General features: G+C 39.0%; 1 protein-coding gene and 1 long non-coding RNA gene across 4 annotated transcripts in view; one reads left to right on the top strand and one right to left on the bottom strand.

Annotated features, from left to right (window-relative positions):
- LOC127950830 (protein APCDD1-like) overlaps positions 1-16,993 on the top strand; it is a 112,398-nt gene that overhangs the window by 81,148 nt on the left and 14,257 nt on the right. The window lies entirely within an intron of this gene.
- Positions 1,835-16,776, bottom strand: LOC127950838 (uncharacterized). Of its 3 annotated transcripts, none has more exons than XR_008152551.1 (3): positions 16,207-16,776; positions 4,456-6,904; positions 1,835-2,564 (listed from the first exon to the last, which is right to left on the bottom strand). It is a non-coding gene; the product is annotated as an uncharacterized LOC127950838 (long non-coding RNA). The 3 variants fall into 3 exon arrangements; XR_008152550.1 differs by lacking the exon at positions 16,207-16,776 and adding an exon at positions 15,972-16,141 and having other exon boundaries at positions 4,456-6,669; XR_008152549.1 differs by lacking the exon at positions 16,207-16,776 and adding an exon at positions 14,869-14,995 and having other exon boundaries at positions 4,456-7,539.

Here is a 16,993-nt window from a genome sequence, read left to right as displayed (position 1 = left end):
TGACAAATTTGTTTGTCCGTCAAGAACCAGGAAAAAAAAAATCGATGAAACAATTGTGGCTATTTCCTCCCACGCCTGTTTAACCGACGCTATTTTGGGTGGGTTTCTCCCATCCCCATACAACACAACTTCTCTGTCTTTCACTGCTCTTACAAGAACATCAGTCTCCTCGGCTGTGAACCGCTCCTGGCGTGCGCCTGGTAAATACGCCATAATAATAGCAATCCATAATGGAACTTGCGCACCTGCTTTTAAAGGGAATGTTGGATGACGCTCCGATTGGTTTATTTCACGTTACGCCCAAACCACACCTATGAATAATGAAGCTACTTCAGACCAACCCATTTTAGATTTGCGCCGGGCGCAAGAGCCATTTATCCCGCCGGGAAAATAGCAACAGCGCCGAGACTCGCCCACAAAGTTACTTGCGCTTCGCGCTTTGACACTTGCGTTTCAGATCGTTAAAATAGGGCCCTTTTAGTTAAAACTCTTTTTTAGCGCATTTCATCTGTAAAAGAAAACATGCCTAATAATTCTGCACATGAATATAAGGAGTTTTTCTCTTCCAGCTTTCCTGGACTATTGTATAGCACTCATAAATGATTAAATAAAAAATAATGGTAGTTATTAAGATTGATATGGTTTGGAATTGGTAAAATGTGCTTGGAAAAAAATCACAATAAAACAATGTTTTAATGTTTAAGTTTGGAATATTAACTGACATGAATGAATGCTATATAAATATTGTTCATGTTAACATAATGTTTATAAATGAAATCTTATTGTAAAGTGTTACTATATATATATATATATATATATATATATATATATATATATATATATATATATATATATTTATATGTTAGGGCCGGGACTCGATTAAAAAAATTAATCTAATTAATTAGAGGCTTTGTAATTAATTAATCGAAATTAATCGCATTTTAATCGCATATAAATATTTGACCTGAGAACAGTGAGAAGTAATTATTTTTCACATGGATTTATAGTATACCATTGAATAATGACTGAATACATAAGCTTAAGCAACAAAATATTGTTTATTTTTGTTCAACCAAGTCTAGCAGACCAGTGCAATTTTTGCCATGAAGTGTAGCAATAGCATATTTAGAAACAATTTAGAAATAGTACATTTCAGAAATTCAGGAAGCTTATAGGTGCTGGAACCTTCTGTAAAGAGTTTTTTAAGTAAAACACAATACTGTCAATTACATTCAGAACATTGGAAACACTGACTATTAGAAAACATCTCTCTGTTGCTTCAGAGGCCATAACATACTAAGTCCAACTCTCAATAACCTTGGCCAAAACAATAAAGAGTTCAACATAAACTGTTGCACCAACAAAATAATATATAGTTCAACATAAAGTGTAAAGTCCACGCTAGCTGCTATATGTTTTGCGTTGAGGTGATACTTGAGGCTCGATGTGCTGCAGTGATATCATAGACAGTATTGATATGCGGAGCGAGCGCTGGTTGGTGCTTCAGTATAATCGGTCCGCCGAAACAAATCCAGTGAGAAACATTCTGCGGTGCAAAAATAAGTTATTAAAAATGCGGGAATTTATTTTTCTGTAATTAATTAATCTTAGTTAACGCGTTATTTTTTGTGTAATTAATTAATCTCAATTAACGCGTTAAAGTCCCGGCCCTAATATATATATATATATATATATATATATATATATATATATATATATATATATATATATATATATATATATATATATATTGTTCTGTGAATGTGATTTTAAAGTCTAGATGATTCGGTTTAACCCTTTAACCGCCATATCCTTTAAAACCTCACTACCAGAGGGATATTGTGAATGCATGTGCCCGCTGGGCACAGTTTACCTGATGCCACCGGGGTGGCGATGGCATTGGTGGCTTGAGCCCGCCATCGCTGCTTGCAGCTATATTTATTATTATTATTCTTCTTCTCCAAAATGAATCGGATTTTTGAGGGCCTAAACATGCTCGAAAAGTCATGAAACTTTGCACACACCTCAGAACTGGCGAAAATTTACGTCTGATATGGGTTTCAGAAGTGGGTGTGGCAAAATGGCTCAACAGCGCCACCTATACACGTTCAACGGTGTGCGCCTCGAGCTACGTTTCATGTACATGTATGAAAATCGGTATACTCATGTAACTCTCCAATACCTACAAAAAAGTCTCTTGGAGCAAAATCCGAAACCCAACAGGAAGTCGGTTATTACTAATATTATGAGCAAATTTTGTGTCATTTTTGTCATTTCCATGCGTTGTATTTTAACGAACTCCTCCTAGAGATTCATTCAGATCAACACCAAATTTGGTATGGCTAATCTGAAGGCCTTTGCGATGTTAAATTGCGAAGCTTTTGAGTTTTCGTTAATGGGCGTGTCCGTGGCGGCCTGGCGAATTTCGATGACTCGCCATGAAACAGGAAATTGCTATAACTCAGACATACAATGACCAGTCTGCCCCAAACTTCACATGTTTGATGAGACTCCTGACCTGAACAGATTGACATGCCCATATTCAGTTATAGTCATAGCGCCACCTATTGGCAACAGGAAGTGACATATTTTACACTGCGATGAACTACTCCTAGAAATTTTATGACATCAATGTATTTTTTGTGGTCAGTCTAATCTAAAGGCCTGTGCGATGTTAAGTTGTGAAGATCTTGAGTTTTCGTTAAAAGGCGTGTCCATGGCGCCGTCGCGAAGTTCGATGTCTCGCCATGGGAATAAAATATGTTATAACTCAGGCATAAAATGTCTGATCTTCCCCAAACTGCACATGTGTGATAAGAGTCCTGGCCTGAACACATCTGAAGGCCAAAATTCCATCAGGTGTGGCAAAATGGCTCGATAGCGCCACCTATACACTTTCAACAGAGTGCGCCTCGAGCTATGTTTCACGTACATGTACAAAAATTGGTACACACATGTAACACTCCAATACCTACAAAAAAGACTCTTGGTACGAAATCCGGATCCCAACAGGAAGTCGGTTATTTAGAATTTTCCCTTCAAAATTGGTGTTGTTTTTGCCATTTTCAGGGGTTGTACTTTAACGAACTCCTCCTAGAGATTTATTCAGATCAACACCAAACTTCTTCAATGTAATCTAAAGGCCTTTGTGATGTTAAATTGCGAAGATCTTGAGGTTTCGTTAAAGGGCGTGTCCATGGCGGCCTGCCAAATTTCGATGTTTCGCCATGAAAATGGACGTTGCTGTAACTCAGACATACAATGTCCAATCTGCCCCAAACTTTACATGTTAGATAAGACTTCTGCCCTTAACAGATCTACATGCCCATTTTCAGTTATAGTCATAGCGCCACCTGCTGGCAACAGGAAGTGACATGTTTTACGCTGCGACAAACTACTCCTAGAATTTTTTTGAGATTAAAGTATTTTTTGTATTCAGTCTAATCTAAAGGCCTGTGCAATGTTAACTTGTGGAGATCTTGAGTTTTTGTTAAAGGGCGTGTACATGGAGCCATGACAAATTTTGATGTCTCGCCACAGCAAGAGAAGTTGTTGTAACTCAGGCATAAAATGTTCAATCCTCCCCAAACCTCACATGTTCGATAAAAGTCCTGCCCTGAACACATCTGAAGGCCAATATTCCATTATAATGATAGCGCCACCTGCTGGCAACAGGAAGATTGGCACATATATGGAATAAACATTGATATATTCTACTTATATTTATGAGTTTAAACGCATATTTCTCACCGTTCACCTATTAACTAAAGCCACTCGCTGCCGGTGAGCCCGGGTGCGAGGGCCCGTTCATCGCTGCTTGCAGCTTTAATTATTATTATTATTATACTTCTCCAAAATGAATCGCATTTTTGAGGGCCTAAACATACTCAAAAAGTCATGAAACTTTGCACACACCTCAGAACTGGCGAAAATTTACATCTGATATGGGTTTCAGAAGTGGGTGTGGCAAAATGGCTCGACAGCGCCACCTATACACGTTCAACGGTGTGCGCCTCGAGCTATGTTTCACGTACATGTATGAAAATCGGTACACATGTGTAACTCTCCAGTACCTACAAAAAAGTCTCTTAGAGCAAAATTCTAAACCCAACAGGAAGTCGGTTATTTTTAATATTATGAGCAAATTTTGTGTCATTTTTGCCATTTCCATGCGTTGTATTTTAACGAACTCCTCCTAGAGACTTATTCAGATCAACACCAAGTTTGGTATGCCTAATCTAAAGGCCTTTGCGATGTTAAATTGCGAAGCTTTTGAGTTTTCGTTAATGGTCGTGTCCGTGGCGACCTGGCGAATTTTGATGATTCGCCATGAAACAGGAAGTTGCTATAACTCAGACATACAATGACCAATCTGCCCCAAACTTCACATGTTTGATGAGTCTCCTGACCTGAACAGATTGGCATGCCCATATTCAGTTATAGTCATAGCGCCACCTACTGGCAACAGGAAGTGACATATTTTACACTGCGATGAACTACTCCTAGAAATTTTATGACATCAATGTATTTTTTGTGGTCAGTCTAATCTAAAGGCCTGTGCGATGTTAAGTTTTGAAGATCTTGAGTTTTCGTTAAAAGGCGTGTCCATGGCGCCGTCACGAAGTTCGATGTCTCGCCATGGGAATAAAAGATGTTATAACTCAGGCATAAAATGTCCGATCTTCCCCAAACTTCACATGTGTGATAAGAGTCCTGGCCTGAACACATCTGAAGGCCAAAATTCCATCAGGTGTGGCAAAATGGCTCGATAGCGCCACCTATACATTTTCAACAGAGTGCGCCTCGAGCTATGTTTCACGTACATGTACAAACATCGGTATACACATGTAACACACCAATACCTACAAAAAAGTCTCTTGGTACGAAATCCGAATCCCAACAGGAAGTCGGTTTTTTAGAATTTTCTCTGCAAAATTGGCGTTGTTTTTGACATTTTCAGGGGTTGTACTTTAACGAACTCCTCCTAGAGATTTATTCAGATCAACACCAAACCTGGTCAGTGTAATCTTAAGCCCTTTGCGATGTTAAATTGCGAAGATCTTTAGATTTCGTTAAAGGGCGTGTCCATGGTGGCCTGACAAATTTCGATGTTTCGCCATGAAAAAGGAAGTTGCTGTAACTCAGACATACAATGTCCAGTCTGCCCCAAACTTCACATGTTAGATAAGACTTCTGCCCTTAACAGATCTACATGCCCACTTTCAGTTATAGTCATAGCGCCACCTATTGGCAACAGGAAGTGACATGTTTTACGCTGCGACAAACTACTCCTATAATTTTTTTAAGATTAACATATATTTTTTGGTCAGTCTAATCTAAAGGCCTGTGCAATGTTAACTTTTGGAGATCTTGAGTTTTTGTTAAAGGGCGTTTCCATGGCGCCATGACAAAATTTGATGTCTTGCCACAGCAAGAGAAGTTGTTGTAACTCAAGCATAAAATGTTCAATCTTCCCCAAACTTCACATGTTTGATAAGAGTCCTGGCCTGAACACATCTGTAGGCCAATATTCCATTATAATGATAGCGCCACCTGCTGGCAACGGTAAGATTGGCACATATATGGGATATACTTTGATATATTCCACTTATATTTAGGACATTAAATGCATATTTCTCAACGTTCACCTTTTTACTAGAGCAACACGATGGCGGTGAGCCCGGGTGCGAGGGCCCGTTCATCGCTGCTTGCAGCTTTAATTATTATTATTATTCTTCTTCTCCAAAATGAATCGCATTTTTGAGGGCCTAAACATGCTCGAAAAGTCATGAAACTTTGCACACACCTCAGAACTGGCGAAAATTTACGTCTGATATGGGTTTCAGAAGTGGGTGTGGCAAAATGGCTCAACAGCGCCACCTATACACGTTCAACGGTGTGCGCCTCGAGCTACGTTTCATGTACATGTATGAAAATCGGTATACACATGTAACTCTCCAATACCTACAAAAAAGTCTCTTGGAGCAAAATCCGAAACCCAACAGGAAGTCGGTTATTACTAATATTATGAGCAAATTTTGTGTCATTTTTGTCATTTCCATGCGTTGTATTTTAACGAACTCCTCCTAGAGATTCATTCAGATCAACACCAAATTTGGTATGCCTAATCTGAAGGCCTTTGCGATGTTAAATTGCGAAGCTTTTGAGTTTTCGTTAATGGGCGTGTCCGTGGCGGCTTGGCGAATTTCGATGATTCGCCATGAAACAGGAAGTTGCTATAACTCAGACATACAATGACCAATCTGCCCCAAACTTCACATGTTTGATGAGACTCCTGACCTGAACAGATTGACATGCCCATATTCAGTTATAGTCATAGCGCCACCTATTGGCAACAGGAAGTGACATATTTTACACTGCGATGAACTACTCCTAGAAATTTTATGACATCAATGTATTTTTTGTGGTCAGTCTAATCTAAAGCCCTGTGCGATGTTAAGTTGTGAAGATCTTGAGTTTTCGTTAAAAGGCGTGTCCATGGCGCCGTCACGAAGTTCGATGTCTCGCCATGGGAATAAAAGATGTTATAACTCAGGCATAAAATGTCCGATCTTCCCCAAACTTCACATGTGTGATAAGAGTCCTGGCCTGAACACATCTGAAGGCCAAAATTCCATCAGGTGTGGCAAAATGGCTCGATAGCGCCACCTATACACTTTCAACAGAGTGCGCCTCGAGCTATGTTTCACGTACATGTACAAAAATCGGTATACACATATAACACACCAATACCTAAAAAAAAGTCTCTTGGTACGAAATCCAAATCCCAACAGGAAGTCGGTTATTTAGAATTTTCTCTGCAATATTGGCATTGTTTTTGCCATTTTCAGGGGTTGTACTTTAACGAACTCCTCCTAGAGATTTATTCAGATCAACACCAAACCTGGTCAGTGTAATCTTAAGCCCTTTGCGATGTTAAATTGCGAAGATCTTTAGATTTCGTTAAAGGGCGTGTCCATGGTGGCCTGACAAATTTCGATGTTTCGCCATGAAAAAGGAAGTTGCTGTAACTCAGACATACAATGTCCAATCTGCCCCAAACTTCACATGTTAGATAAAACTTCTGCCCTTAACAGATCTACATGCCCACATTCAGTTATAGTCATAGCGCCACCTATTGGCAACAGGAAGTGACATGTTTTACGCTGCAACAAACTACTCCTATAATTTTTTTGAGATTAACATATATTTTGTGGTCAGTCTAATCTAAAGGCCTGTGCAATGTTAACTTTTGGAGATCTTGAGTTTTTGTTAAAGGCCGTTTCCATGGCGCCATGACAAAATTTGATGTCTTGCCACAGCAAGAGAAGTTGTTGTAACTCAAGCATAAAATGTTCAATCTTCCCCAAACTTCACATGTTCGATAAGAGTCCTGGCCTGAACACATCTGAAGGCCAATATTCCATTATAATGATAGCGCCACCTGCTGGCAACGGTAAGATTGGCACATATATGGGATATACTTTGATATATTCCACTTATATTTAGGACATTAAATGCATATTTCTCAACGTTCACCTTTTTACTAAAGCAACACGATGGCGGTGAGCCCGGGTGCGAGGGCCCGTTCATCGCTGCTTGCAGCTTTAATTAGGGCTCAAGCCTGGAGGGCGAGAGCCCTATTGTTTTCCTTAGGATTATTATTATTTTTTTTTTTTTTCTTTATTCTTCTAATTTTTTTCCAAGGTTTCGGGGGCTTTTGGGGTCCTTAACATACTCAAAAACTCTTGAAAATTGGCACACACCTTGGAACCTGCGGCCATTAGGGCCGGGCAGAGTCTGATACACGGGCGTGGCACAGGGGCTCTACAGCGCCCCCTGTAGTACTGAGGGCCATATATCATGCATACTTGCACGTATACATATGAAACTTGGTACATATATATAACTCATCAAACCAAACAACTTTCACACTGCATGTCATAAGCTCCGCCCAACAGGAAGTTGGCTATTTAGGGTTTTATGAAAAACACATGCTCTGGAATTTGATATACTCCTCTGAGGAACTCCACCCGTTCACCACAAAACTCGGTGAACACGATCTCAAGACATTGGGGATGCTAAATTGCGAAGAGATTTTTGATATCTCGAACGGTTTGCCCGTGGCGAGGCGTTGAAATTATGGCGAGAAATGAGAAACAGGAAATGTCTAATAACATCCACATACATTTCCTGAATTTGATCAAACTTAATTTGTTTGTTCGTTGTATGATACCGATCGTATATATGTGACTATTAGGAGTCAAAGTTATAGCGCCACCAACTGGCAGCAGGAAGTGAATCATTTTCAAAACGCTTTGAATTCAGCATCTTATTTTTACTTGATTTGCTTCAAACTTCATCAGAATAATGACAAAACACGGCCGAAGAAAATCTGTTGTGGGGATATTGATATCTAATATAGTGTTGCCATGGCAACGTGTCAAACTTGAATGTTCTGTTCTGGTGATTTTTAGGCAGACAACAAGCTCAGATTTACATGAAACTCGAAACAGATATCAGTATTAGTGATAGCTAAACCATGGCAAAAGCTTTGAAAAGGGCGTGGAAGAGGCACTCTATAGCGCCACCTTTTGTCAAAAGTGGGGGGGTTAGTTTTAGCTACAGACACCAAACTTGGTACATAAATTGTTCTTATCAAGACGGACAACTTTCTAATTCACAGTCATAAGCTACGATCAACAGGAAGTCGGCTATTTTGATTTGAATGTGTATTTTTGAGATTTTACAGTTGTAAAATTAATGAATACTCCTCACAGGGGAAGTACACTATACACACAAAACTTTGTCTACATGAAGAAAAAACATCGAGGAACTTAAATTGCGAACAGATTTTGGTTAGCTTGAACGGTTTTGTCGTGGTGATTTTTTGAAATGACAGTAAAAAGTGAAACATTAATCGTCTTCTATTTTTAAATTGCAGCTTCCAAACCTTTAAAAAACATTTTTCATTTAGAAAACCAGTGATTCTGAGGAAATATGCATAGTTTCATGACTTTACAGCACTGTATGATTAAAAGAAAATTAAAAAACTGTCAGACATCTGATCTCACTCTGTCACTCTGTTTGAGGAATGTATGAGTGCTGACTGTGTGTGTGTGTGAGTGTGAGTGGGGGAGGGGTGTGAGCTGAGTGGCAGACAGACAGACAGAGAGAGAGAGAGAGAGAGAGAGAGACTTAAACATCTCTTTAATCACCAGAAAAAAAACTGTATTTTAAATTGTTATTTTTTTGTTGTTGTTGTTAATTGTGCTGTTTTGATTACAGCTTAAGAAATATCTTAGGCCTTATCCTTTTCTGACAGTTTCAGGGATTAAAAAAAATCCTAAAAAACCTTATTTGTGCTGCAAATAATAATTTCAAACTCATTTGATACTGACCTCTGACACCCTGTGACATGACATTTATTTGAATTTACATAATCTCAAGGATGTAACAGTAAAACTGTTCAGCTCACAGATGAAGACTAAGCTGTAATGCAAGCAGAACTATTTCACAAATGCTTATAGGTTAATGAAATCATAACAAAACACTTTTAAATTATTTAAGGATTTGGTAACACTTTAAAATAATGTCTCAATTGTTAACATTAGTAAATGCATTGGTAACACTTCATAATAGCTGCAATTCTTAGCTAAGCATTAGTAAATAGTCAGTTCATGCTTTATATAGCCTTCTCCCAAAATTAATATTTTAGTAAGCATTTTATAAATACAGCTATAATTAAATTGTTCATGGTTTATATGCACATTTATTTTGAGGAGATTAAAGGCTGTAATCTTCCTAAAAAAATGTAAAATAAAAAATAAAATAAATAAAATAAACAAACACAGAACTCATAAATATTTATTTCAAGATGCAATAAAAGAAAACTGTACACTTGAATTTTTATATATATAAATATATATTAGGGGTGTAACGGTTCACAAAATTCACGGTTCAGTTCGATACGATACACTGATGTCACGGTTCGGTTCGGTTCGGTACGTTTTAGATACAGCAAAATGTAAAAACATCTCAACTTTTCAGAATGCCGCAAGCGCACCGCGGGTCATGTGACAAGAACTAACCAATCAGCTTCATCCTTTCCCGTAACAACGTTGAAAACTCAGCCAAGATGAAGGAACAGCTGTTCACAGTTGTATATGGATTGCAATTTTGAAATAAATTTAGTAGCAGAGCTACTGCAAGCGATTTTTAGAGCTGCAAATCCATTTATCATTCGCTGAAATTTCCGCGTCTCATGGAGAGAGCACGTCATTGTTGCTTAGCAAAGACAGACGCCTCATGAGCGCTTCTGCCCGAGCGCTTTGGAAAGGAGGAGAAAGATGCGCTTAGCGTTTTCCATGCGTTTTTAGGCGCGATATGTGAACGGCCTCTAAGGCGCTCGCTCACTCAGCACGCGCTGAAGGCTCGTTGCAAAATGTCTAATGCATTTAACAGACCAGAAATATAAGATCCTAAAATAACCAACAGGTCTGGTGTGGGTGCACTTTGGATTCCCTGTAAGCTATAATACCGGTGTCTAAATGCTGGAGGGATAGTTTGTTGCGTGCTTGTTTCTCCTTTTTTTTCGTCTTTTCCCAGATACTGACACAATAAGGTGATGTCAGCGTAAATGAGTTGACATGTTTCAAGTATTCCCGCTGGTGTTTTTTTTTTTTTTTTTTTTTTTGTATTCCCGCTGGTGTACCCTGTCATGTTGCAGATGCGACATACCGTTGTTTTTTTATCCACCACTCTCTTGCCATCACCATTATAGCTTAAAGGGAATCCAAAGTGCACCCAAACACCAGACCTGTTGGTTACTGGAGGATCTTCTTTTTTCTGGTCTGTTAAACGCATTGGCCGTTTTGCAACGAGCCTTCAGCGCGTACTGAGTGAGCGAGCGCCTGACTGAGTCGCCCAACATAAACATATAAGTTGGTGTTTTTTTCTTCTTCGGGAGTGTCAGGGGCGTTGCCTGTTACGTCGTTTGGGTTATTGGGCTACCTTGTTGAACGCATATCATTATATTTCTACCAGAAAGACTCGGGAGATAGAGGAATGTACGAAGCATACATTTATTGACAGCTCAGCGAGCACAAATATAAATTTCTTTGGCGGAAGGCCCCGTCCATGGTTCGTAATCCGAGGGTAGCGAATCTGCATTTCCTGCCTGAAGACGAAGGCAGGGGCGCAGCAGACCCCCCCCCCGGAAGGTAAGGACAGGACCATCCTGGTGGTGGGTGGGGGTTGGTGACTGTGAATTTTTGGTGATTGACAGTGTGTGTGGATTGTAGGGAGGGGCTGTCTGGCAGAGAGAGAGAGAGAGAGAGAGAGAGAGAGACCTAATCATCCCTTTAATAATCAGGAAAAAAAATCTGTATTTTAAATTGTTATTGTTTTTGTTGTTGCTAATGGTGGCGTTTTTTTTCCTTTCATTACAGGTTAAGAAATCTCTTAGGCCTTATCCTTTTCTGACAGTTTTAGGGATTTAAAAACATCCTAATAATCCTTATTTGTGCTGCAAATAATAATTTCAAACTCATTTGATACTGACCTATGACATTCTGTGACATGACATGTATTAATCTCATGGATGTAACAGTAAAACTCTTCAACTGACAGATAAAGCTGCAATGCAAGCAAAACTATTTCACAAATGCTTATAGGTAATTAAAATCATTACAAAACACTAATAAATTATTTAAGGATTTGGTAACACTGTAAAATAATGTCTAATTTGTTAACATTAGTAAATGCATTGGTAACACTTTATAATAACTGCACTCATTAGCTAAGCATTAGTAAATATTTCATGATTATAAAGCCTTTTCCCTTAATAATAGTCATTATTAAGCAGTAATACATCTATAAATAAATTGTTCTTGGTTTAATTAAAAGCACATATTTTACAAAGGAGATTAAAGTCTCAGTTGTCTCATAAAATAAATAAATAAACCCAACCCAGTTTGATTCAGAATTCAGAAATATTTATTTAAAGATGCAATAAAAGGAAACTGTACACTTAAATAGCTTTTGAGCGATTCTTCAAGGATTAGCATCACCTCCTCTTGTACGATGGTTTGAGGAATATATCTTCCAGACAGTACCACCACTCCCTATATGCAGAGTATGCAGTCTTCGTAGGGCACCAACTCCCAGAGGGGGCACCATCCCAGTTGCTCAAAAAAAAAAAAAAAAAAAAACATGCGCCATTCTCCCATCCGTTCGTAATCGATGGATGGACATCTATGCCTGGGTATAGGACATCAGCAATCCGACACAGAGAAAAGAAAACTAAAGAAAAAAAAAAAAGGCATAAAGCTGTCTTGACATTGGACATTCAAGAGTCTCAAATTTAGGGACGGTCTCTAAAGTTACATGTGATATTGTTATACACTTTTCTAACGTCAGTAGCATTTGAAGAGAATTACTTACAAAAACAACTGTAATTGTTCATCTAGGTGACAGCTATAATGCACAATTAATTTGAATGTTTGATATTTATTACAACAAACTGTAAGTCATATGTAAATTATGCTACTTTTTCACATGGGCTCAAATGCAAATTTGAAGCTCAATAGCATTTGAGAAGAAAGACTTGCAGTCACAAAACAATTGTAATGTGTTCATATAGGTGTCAGCTATAATGCACACCTTATACATTTTTTTATAAATATAAAAATAATGTGTTACTAAAGTTATATATATTGTTCTGTGTATGTGATTTCAAAGTCTAGATTGGTCGGATTAACCCTTTAACTGCCGCATTCCTTAAAACTTGATTGTCAGAGGGTTACTGTAAATGCTTATGCCCGCTGGGCACAGTTTTCCCGATGCCACCGGGGTGGCGTTGCACTGATGGCTTGAGCCCGACATCGCTGCTTGCAGCTATATTTAGGGCCCGAGCACCGATGGTGTGAGGACCCTCTTGGAATTGCTCCGTTTATTATTATTATTATTATTAGGGCCCGAGCACCGATGGTGTGAGGACCCTCTTGGAATTGCTCCGTTTATTATTATTATTATTATTATTATTATTATTATTATTATTATTCTTCTTCTCCAAAATGAATCGCATTTTTGAGGGCCTAAACATGCTCGAAAAGTCATGAAACTTTGCACACACCTCAGAACTGGCGAAAATTTACGTCTGATATGGGTTTCAGAAGTGGGTGTGGCAAAATGGCTCAACAGCGCCACCTATACACGTTCAACTGTGTGCGCCTCGAGCTACGTTTCATGTACATGTATGAAAATCGGTATACACATGTAACTCTCCAATACCTACAAAAAAGTCTCTTGGAGCAAAATCCGAAACCCAACAGGAAGTCGGTTATTTCTAATATTATGAGCAAATTTTGTGTCATTTTTGTCATTTCCATGCGTTGTATTTTAACGAACTCCTCCTAGAGATTCATTCAGATCAACACCAAATTTGGTATGCCTAATCTGAAGGCCTTTGCGATGTTAAATTGCGAAGCTTTTGAGTTTTCGTTAATGGGCGTGTCCGTGGCGGCCTGGCGAATTTTGATGATTCGCCATGAAACAGGAAGTTGCTATAACTCAGACATACAATGACCAATCTGCCCCAAACTTCACATGTTTGATGAGACTCCTGGCCTGAACATATTGACATGCCCATATTTAGTTATAGTCATAGCGCCACCTATTGGCAACAGGAAGTGACATATTTTACAGTGCGATGAACTACTCCTAGAAATTTTATGACATCAATGTATTTTTTGTGGTCAGTCTAATCTAAAGGCCTGTGCAATGTTAAGTTGTGAAGATCTTGAGTTTTTGTTAAAAGGCGTGTCCATGGCGCCGTCACGAAGTTTGATGTCTTGCCATGGGAATAAAATATGTTATAACTCAGGCATAAAATGTCCGATCTTCCCCAAACTGCACATGTGTGGTAAGAGTCCTGGCTTGAACACATCTGAAGGCCAAAATTCCATCAGGTGTGGCAAAATGGCTCGATAGCGCCACCTATACACTTTCAACAGAGTGCGCCTCGAGCTATGTTTCACGTACATGTACAAAAATCGGTATACACATTTAACACACCAATACCTACAAAAAAGTCTCTTGGTACGAAATCCGAATCCCAACAGGAAGTCGGTTATTTAGAATTTTCTCTGCAAAATTGGCGTTGTTTTTGCCATTTTCAGGGGTTGTACTTTAACGAACTCCTCCTAGAGATTTATTCAGATCAACACCAAACCTGGTCAGTGTAATCTTAAGCCCTTTGCGATGTTAAATTGCGAAGATCTTTAGATTTCGTTAAAGGGCGTGTCCATGGCGGCCTGACAAATTTCGATGTTTCGCCATGAAAAAGGAAGTTGCTGTAACTCAGACATACAATGTCCAATCTGCCCCAAACTTCACATGTTAGATAAAACTTCTGCCCTTAACAGATCTACATGCCCACATTCAGTTATAGTCATAGCGCCACCTATTGGCAACAGGAAGTGACATGTTTTACGCTGCGACAAACTACTCCTATAATTTTTTTGAGATTAACATATATTTTGTGGTCATTCTAATCTAAAGGCCTGTGCAATGTTAACTTTTGGAGATCTTGAGTTTTTGTTAAAGGGCGTTTCCATGGCGCCGTGACAAAATTTGATGTCTTGCCACAGCAAGAGAAGTTGTTGTAACTCAAGCATAAAATGTTCAATCTTCCCCAAACTTCACATGTTTGATAAGAGTCCTGGCCTGAACACATCTGAAGGCCAATATTCCATTATAATGATAGCGCCACCTGCTGGCAACGGTAAGATTGGCACATATATGGGATATACTTCGATATATTCCACTTATATTTAGGACATTAAATGCATATTTCTCAACGTTCACCTTTTTACTAAAGCCACACGATGGCGGTGAGCCCGGGTGCGAGGGCCCGTTCATCGCTGCTTGCAGCTTTAATTAGGGCCCGAGCACCGATGGTGTGAGGACCCTCTTGGAATTGCTCCGTTTATTATTATTATTATTATTATTATTATTATTATTATTATTATTATTATTATTCTCCAAAATGAATCGGATTTTTGAGGGCCTAAACATGCTCGAAAAGTCATGAAACTTTGCACACACCTCAGAACTGGCGAAAATTTACGTCTGATATGGGTTTCAGAAGTGGGTGTGGCAAAATGGCTCAACAGCGCCACCTATACACGTTCAACGGTGTGCGCCTCGAGCTACGTTTCATGTACATGTATGAAAATCGGTATACTCATGTAACTCTCCAATACCTACAAAAAAGTCTCTTGGAGCAAAATCCGAAACCCAACAGGAAGTCGGTTATTACTAATATTATGAGCAAATTTTGTGTCATTTTTGTCATTTCCATGCGTTGTATTTTAACGAACTCCTCCTAGAGATTCATTCAGATCAACACCAAATTTGGTATGGCTAATCTGAAGGCCTTTGCGATGTTAAATTGCGAAGCTTTTGAGTTTTCGTTAATGGGCGTGTCCGTGGCGGCCTGGCGAATTTCGATGACTCGCCATGAAACAGGAAATTGCTATAACTCAGACATACAATGACCAGTCTGCCCCAAACTTCACATGTTTGATGAGACTCCTGACCTGAACAGATTGACATGCCCATATTCAGTTATAGTCATAGCGCCACCTATTGGCAACAGGAAGTGACATATTTTACACTGCGATGAACTACTCCTAGAAATTTTATGACATCAATGTATTTTTTGTGGTCAGTCTAATCTAAAGGCCTGTGCGATGTTAAGTTGTGAAGATCTTGAGTTTTCGTTAAAAGGCGTGTCCATGGCGCCGTCGCGAAGTTCGATGTCTCGCCATGGGAATAAAATATGTTATAACTCAGGCATAAAATGTCCGATCTTCCCCAAACTGCACATGTGTGATAAGAGTCCTGGCCTGAACACATCTGAAGGCCAAAATTCCATCAGGTGTGGCAAAATGGCTCAATAGCGCCACCTATACACTTTCAACAGAGTGCGCCTCGAGCTATGTTTCACATACATGTACAAAAATCGGTATACATATGTAACACACCAATACCTACAAAAAAGTCTCTTGGTACAAAATCCGAATCCCAACAGGAAGTCGGTTATTTAGAATTTTCTCTGCAAAATTGGCGTTGTTTTTGCCATTTTTAGGGGTTGTACTTTAACAAACTCCTCCTAGAGATTTATTCAGATCAACACCAAACTTGGTAAGTTAAATCTAAAGGCCTTTGCGATGTTAAATTGCGAAGATCTTGAGGTTTTGTTAAAGGGCGTGACCATGGCGGCCTGGCAAATTTCGATGTTTCGCCATGAAAAAGGAGGTTGCTGTAACTCGGACATACAATGTCCAATCTGCCCCAAACTTCACATGTTAGATAAGACTTCTGCACTTAACAGATCTACATGCCCATATTCAGTTATAGTCATAGCGCCACCTGCTGGCAACAGGAAGTCACATGTTTTACACTGCGACAAACTACTCCTAGAAATCTTTTGACATTAATGTATTTTTTGTGGTCAGTCTAATCTAAAGGTCTGTGCAATGTTAAATTGTGGAGAACTTGAGTTTTTGTTAAAGGACGTGTCCATGGCACCATGACAAAATTTGATGTCTCGTCACAGCAAGAGAAGTTGTTGTAACTCAGGCATAAAATGTTCGATCTCCCCCAAACTTCACATGTTAGATAAGAATTCTGCCCTGAACACATCTGAAGGCCAATATTCCATTATAATGATAGCGCCACCTGCTGGCAACAGGAGGACTGGTACAAATAAATGACATATTCCACTTATTTTTAAGACTTTAAATGCATATTTCTCACCGTTCACCTTTTTACTAAAGCCAAACGATGGCGGTGAGCCCGGGTGCGAGGGCCCGTTCATCGCTGCTTGCAGCTTTAATTATTATTATTATTATTATTATTATTATTATTATTCTTCTTCTCCAAAATGAATCGCATTTTTGAGGGCCTAAACATGCTCGAAAAGTCA

Source organism: Carassius gibelio, chromosome B2 (genome assembly GCF_023724105.1).
Source record: "Carassius gibelio isolate Cgi1373 ecotype wild population from Czech Republic chromosome B2, carGib1.2-hapl.c, whole genome shotgun sequence".
NCBI lineage: Eukaryota > Metazoa > Chordata > Actinopteri > Cypriniformes > Cyprinidae > Carassius > Carassius gibelio.
The sequence above is the reverse complement of the archived record's forward strand: the minus strand, read 5'-3'. Positions and strand labels throughout refer to the sequence as shown.